Source organism: Lepidothrix coronata, unplaced genomic scaffold (assembly GCF_001604755.1).
Source record: "Lepidothrix coronata isolate B3197 unplaced genomic scaffold, Lepidothrix_coronata-1.0 Scaffold20, whole genome shotgun sequence".
Taxonomy (NCBI): Eukaryota; Metazoa; Chordata; class Aves; order Passeriformes; family Pipridae; genus Lepidothrix; species Lepidothrix coronata.
In genome coordinates this window covers 3,569,511-3,575,485 of record NW_016690200.1, presented here as the reverse complement: position 1 = coordinate 3,575,485, position 5,975 = coordinate 3,569,511, and the positions used below count along the sequence as shown (strand labels likewise).

Below are 5,975 nucleotides of genomic sequence, written 5' to 3'. Positions count from 1 at the left end.
TCATTGTACCCACTGTCTAAATTTCTAAAGCTTTTTTAGATGCCCTGGTGTGTCCTGTGGGTTTACCAGTCCAGTTTAGAGTGGTGATGCTTCTGGTCCTCAGGCAGTGTAATTCGGCACCAGGCTGCCCTGAATTACACTCCACAGGACATTGGCTTAGCAGTGGGAGAGGAGGAATGTTTCTGTACTTCCAGGCAACTGAGATGGCTCATTGCTTAGAAAAGAGTCCATCTTGGGGGGAAAAAAAAAATTACAAAATAAACTAAAATTCAAGTGCGAAACCAAAAACCCAAACGTACACCTCCTGGGAGACAAATTATGTACCAGTTCTCTTTCAAAATATTGAAAGGATAAAGCTGCAAGGGTGCAAGGGCCTAATAAGAGAGGAAGTAAAACAAGGGAAATTGCTTTACAAAATTCTAATCAAAAGACTAGACTAGTTGTTTTTTCAAACAAATTAGCTAATTGCAATGAAATGGCAGTCCTCAAAGGAGTAACAAGTTCATCTTTCTTTCACCATAGGGGTTACAGTTCCTTGGCTTGTGCTACTCTGGAATCATTTTACTGTTTCTGTTTTTATTATCTTAAGTGCTAATTAACAAAAGGAAAAAATATCCTGTAGTTTCATTACCTTTTTGGATAATGTCATACAAAAAGAAAAAAAAAACAAACCTATGTATTTGTGTTCTTTTTGTGCTGTGAGAATTGTTGTTTGTAGATTAATAATACTATCATTTTGTTTAGAATTACAAACTAGTTTTTAAGTATTGTCTGAGAAAAGCCAAAGTTAATGCAATCTAGTGGAAACTGTAAGACCATTTGAGTATTGTTTCTGTTTTATTGATGCATTTGGATTTTGTTGTTTGATGGAATTTGAGCCAAAAAAAAAAAGAACAAAAAAAATGAAAAAAAAAGCAGGCTTTCCTATTTCTACAACTTGATTGTACTTATGCATTTTGTACCAGTGGAACTTTTTATACTGGAGATTAAAAAACAAATGGAAATTTTTGTGGCTTACTCTCGTGGGCCCCCTCGATCATGACTGATTTTCAAGTTTGATTTCTGGACAGTAGAAAGAGAGTTGGTTTTGTTTCGAGAATTCAAAACTTTGGCTTGATTTCTTTTTTTCCCTTTGCTTATATCTAGTGTTTAGAATTTTGTCTTAACAAAAGCGGTAAGTTTCACTTTTTATTCTGTATCGTGCAGTTACACAATAAGGTAATTAGAATTAGGAGTACTCGGTCACTTTGCGTGGATAAATGTATTAGTTAAAACGTTAGGGGTTTGCTTTTTTGCTGTTTAGATCAGAGTTTTTTCTGATTCTTCTGTCCTCATTGTGAACATAACCGTGTAGTTGAAACAGTCAGACTTATTTTTGTAACGTATGTTATTGTGTGATGCAGTTTTTTGCTTCTGTCTCCAATATTAAACCATTTTCCTAATACTTGTCTCTCTACTTTGTGTGTTGTATTGTTGGTGGTCATTCTGTGTTGGTAATACATCTACACACCTCACTGTTTCACGTGCCTGTTTTTTTTTTTCTCTATTTGTTGGTTGTGTACAAAAGATACAGTCGATTCCACCTAAGTGAATAGCTGATTGGGGGGCAAAAGAGGATTTGTACATTTTAGACATATTCTGGTTTCTTTGATTATTTTTTTTTTCTCTCTCTTCCTCCCCCTAGTCATGCCTTATCACTTGGATAATCTCTCGGAGCAGGAAGCATTTTAAATGAGCTTCTTGCAAGGTCCTATTCAAGGTAGCTTTTGTTAGCCTTCGAACTGCAAAACCTTCCGCACACAAACACACAGAAGTTACGGGAAAAGTTGTTTTGGTTTTTTTTTGCTGTGACATTTCAGTCAGTCTGGAAAATGTGGATTATGGAGATCAGTTCTTCCTAGTTGTTAAAAAAAAATAATAATACTCTGCCACTACTTCGCAGAAGCACATGAAACATTCAAGAAAAGGAGGATATAGCCTTGGGATTTCTTCCAAACTGCACAGTAATCTGATGGCATATGGCGTTAGTCAAACTCTCCTTAGAAACTAATCACGTCTTAACTAGGGCTGTGAGAGCCTGCAAAAGCCTACCAGGTGATCGAGCTTGTTATGTGCAGTTATACATATAATACTTTAAAAAATAAAGGGAGCGCAGGAAGACTTTCTATTAAAGCCAGCGGAAGTAAAGAAAAAAAAAACACACAAAAATAAAAGGACGGAGAAATAAGTGATTGAAAAAAGATCCCCCATTGTTCCAATGGGTGATATTTTTGCTGTGGGCTTACAAAGCAGATCATTCTCAGCATTGGCTGATTGTATTACACAAATCTCAAAAGGGACTAAAGAAATTCCATAGCCCTTTCTTTTCCTCATTATTTTTTACAGTTGGCTTTTAGCTTTTTTTATTCTTTCATTTCCTATAATTTTTTTCTCCTCACAAGAATCTCTCTGCTCTCCCCCAGCCGGTGTCTACCACGATGAAATAAAAGCTGCAAAAGAAAAATCTATGTTGTTCTGGTTTACAAAAAGTCTCTTCTCTCCTCTGTTTGATCGCAGAAACAAACTTTACAATTTGGAGGGGGGGGAAAGCAAAAGAAAACCAACCAAACCAAACCCAAGGAGGAGAGAGAAGCACTGGCGAGTGCTCTCTGGAATTCAAGCCATACGCCCCCATCCCTTTCCTTTGTCCCACTTTCTGTGATGCTCAGGAATCGAAGACCACTTAAAAGTGCTCTTATGAGACCCAAATGACACTCCTCCCTCTTGTCTCCTCTCCCCTGGTCTTTCTGGCACTCTGGCTTTGGCTCACACACACACACAGCCCCCCTCAATACCGTCTTATTGGTCCTGGCGCACTGAGTGTATCTGTGTGGTGTCAGCAGCAACGTTGGTTCCTGCCTTTGGAAGACTTTTGAAATTTTCTGGTGGCTTGTGAGTTGGCCTGGTTGTTACTGCTCAATGCATCTTTTTTTTTTTTAATTCTTTTTTCCTTTTTTCACTTTTCCGTTTCCATGAGAAGCAAATAAACAATGAGTCTGGAGCCCCAGAGAAGCTCCAGTGTCATCTCACAGGGTCTGTTGTCAGAGGTCAGGGGTCCAAGCAACCCTAAGTTTAATCTAAAACCACAGGAGCCTGTAGCAGACAGCCCAGGCAGGAAAGCAGAACCCAGTGGTCAGACTGTATCCTGGGTCTTTGACAATTCTAGAGTTTGTGATCCCGATTTGGATAATTTTGACATCAGTGGATTCAGTTAAGTAAGTCTTGACTTGCATGAATGATGAATCAGAATTACTCTGGGGTTTTTTAGCTTGCTGTGGATGCTTTATTTTTTTTTCTTTTCTCTTTTTTTTTCCTCCAAACTTGGTCTTAAGGAAAGAAACTAGAGCTTTGTGAAGGGTCTTTTCTTCCAAAAATACAACTGAAAAAAAAAAAAAAAGACTTAAACTGCAGTTGGGTTTCTTTTAAATACTCAGGGCTGAAAGATACAGGGTTTTCTTTCTTTTTTTCATTCTTTTTATTATTTTATTTCAACAATGGGGAAAAACGAGTTCCTTAAAGCAATGCAGCTGAACAGTTTGTCCTGCTTAAACGCATGCTTTTAATTTCAATTATGTAAGGCACCTTGCAGTGTTAGCAAAATGTCTCTTTGTTAGCTATATGTGTATCGCCATGGGAAATTACCAAACTGTCACAAGACTTGCTGATTAAAGAATAGCCTGCCAGAGTGTGTGTGCCTTTGCCCAGTGTGACTCTTAGGTATTAGGCTAAGGAAAACAGTTTAACAAAATGTAGTGTGAATCATTCCTGATAAGTGAATAAAGCATTGTGACCAAGCAATCAGATTATTCACTTATCAGGAATCGACTGTACTGATAGTTTGCCTGATCGTTTTTGTTCCTCATCTCTGTTGTAGTTTCACTACTTTGCTGTGTTCTGTTTTTTCTCTCATGCTCTTAGCAAAATCACTGGGAATATCCCTTCGTGTGATCATGAAACATGCTACTGAGTAACAAATAAAAAAAAAAATTAAATATAAAAATGATATCTTAACAAAATCTATGCACTTGCTATCAGGAACACAATACTGGATGTGTCTTATATATATTGAACTATAATAGTATTCGATTTCTTAAATAAAGCTTAAGAAAGGATTCTGTTGTCTGTAAAATTTTATGAGCATTAAATGGAAAAAAAAATGTTTCTAGGGTTGGGCGCTTTTTGTTATATGAAATCTCACTGGGTGCATGGTCTTTAACCATGCCCAGGCAAATGTTACCTAATTTGCTTGATATTTCATTAATAACAGAGACTTTGAAAATTAGGCTTGCTGAAGTCTGTGGGGAGAAAAAGTCTTACCATTCAGTGACTTGCAGCAAAAGAGACTAAAATGCAGAAATTTCGATCTTCTTCTGTATTTGCAGAAGCAAATGTGCTTGGTTTTGCACTAAAATCAAAAAGCAGCTAAAATATGTGAATCAGAAAATGTCATGAAACAATATTACTGTCACAAACGATACTAGAGTTTTTGGTGTGTGACTTTTTTTCCTCCTCATTCTAGGTGGGTTTAGAGCTAAAAAATTAAAACCCATATGCTCAAAATTCCACAGAGTCCACACTGGAGGTCAAAGCATCTTTTGGGGGAACATGTGTGGCTTACTGTACATTTCCTGTATCTGAGCCTTCTCTTAGGAAAACATTTTCACATCAAAACCCATGAATTAAATGGGAATTGAATAGATGAAACTGTTGAGTACACTGAAAAAATTATTCCTTCAATGGCTGTACATTTGCCACAAAATTGTAGATTTTAAACAATCAGATTTTTATGGAAATGCCCGTAATTCTTGTATTTATCAAACTTTCAATAATGTCAGCCTTTGGCAGAAAGATCCAGGAGAATGAGGGAAGTGGGGGGAGAGGGGTTGCTTTCTTTTTTTTCTTTTGAACTGCATTACTGCCTCACTTTTCATATGCCATTATATTATCTGGAAAAAAAATTAAATTGTGGAAATCTATCCTCTGCTTGTATCATTCTCCTCTATTCATATGTATTTAGTAAATGTTACTGAGCCCAACATCCAGTGGCCAGGTGTGTTAGCTTTGTAAGCCCAAAATACTGCTCCACCAGAGAGAGGCCACAGAGGGGATTGACCTTGGTGGGCAGCAGGATGGTCCTGTCCATCCCTTGTCTGCACAGAGCTCAGGCAGGGACCCAGCCCTGGTTTTCACGGGCTGCTGATGTAACACAAATATTAAATAATAGCAATGATTAGTTCATATTTGTATTCCCTCTGATTTTCCTCATTAGCAGACTTTCTTTTTTTCCATTAAAGGGAACTAGAAAGTTGCAGTCATTTTCTGAATCATTTGCCCCTGTTGATAACCTAATTGTTTTACATGAATGCTAATATTTCCCTCTCACACATTTATATCTATCAGCTAAATCAGCAGTAAAGTAAACTCTTCTGGGATACATTCCTATATCAATTAGCAAGGATTTATGCTCCAAAGCACCATTAGCATTAATGGGAGTGTGCTCTTTAGCATAAACAATTGGCAGTAGGTCTGGTGGACTTTATTTCATAAACAAAGGAGCATTTGAATCTTGGAGACTTGTTTCCTCAAGACGGTACTTCAGGGAGTGGTGTCCCAGCCTCCCCGGCTGCTCTGGGGACTCTTACTCACAGGACATGCATAAATTCGTGACTTGCCAGCAAAAGGGGACAGAGTCAGTCTGGAAAGTGGGCTGACTTCTGGTACAAAGTTTTGCTGGTGTTTTCCCTTCTGAAAACCTGCCTGAGAACATGCCAGGCAAAACTTCCAGCATTATCTCATGTCCCTCCAACCAGTGGTTTGAAAAATTTTACTCTTGGCATTGTGTAGTGCCTCAGGATGGAGATCACAGAGGGGAGGGAGGAAGGGAGGGATTTCGGACAGAGGTAAAAGAGCAGAGGCAAAGCCCTGTAGGAAAGAAA

General features: G+C 38.0%; 1 protein-coding gene across 20 annotated transcripts in view; it reads left to right on the top strand.

Annotated features, from left to right (window-relative positions):
• Positions 1-4,196, top strand: part of CELF2 (CUGBP, Elav-like family member 2) — a 556,743-nt gene extending 552,547 nt beyond the window's left edge. For all 20 annotated transcript variants that reach the window (XM_017807758.1, XM_017807750.1, XM_017807744.1 and 17 more), the window contains one exon: positions 1-4,196. This exon is cut by the window's left edge. The gene's annotated coding sequence lies outside the window, so the exon portion shown is untranslated.
• Positions 4,197-5,975: the final 1,779 nt, after the last annotated feature.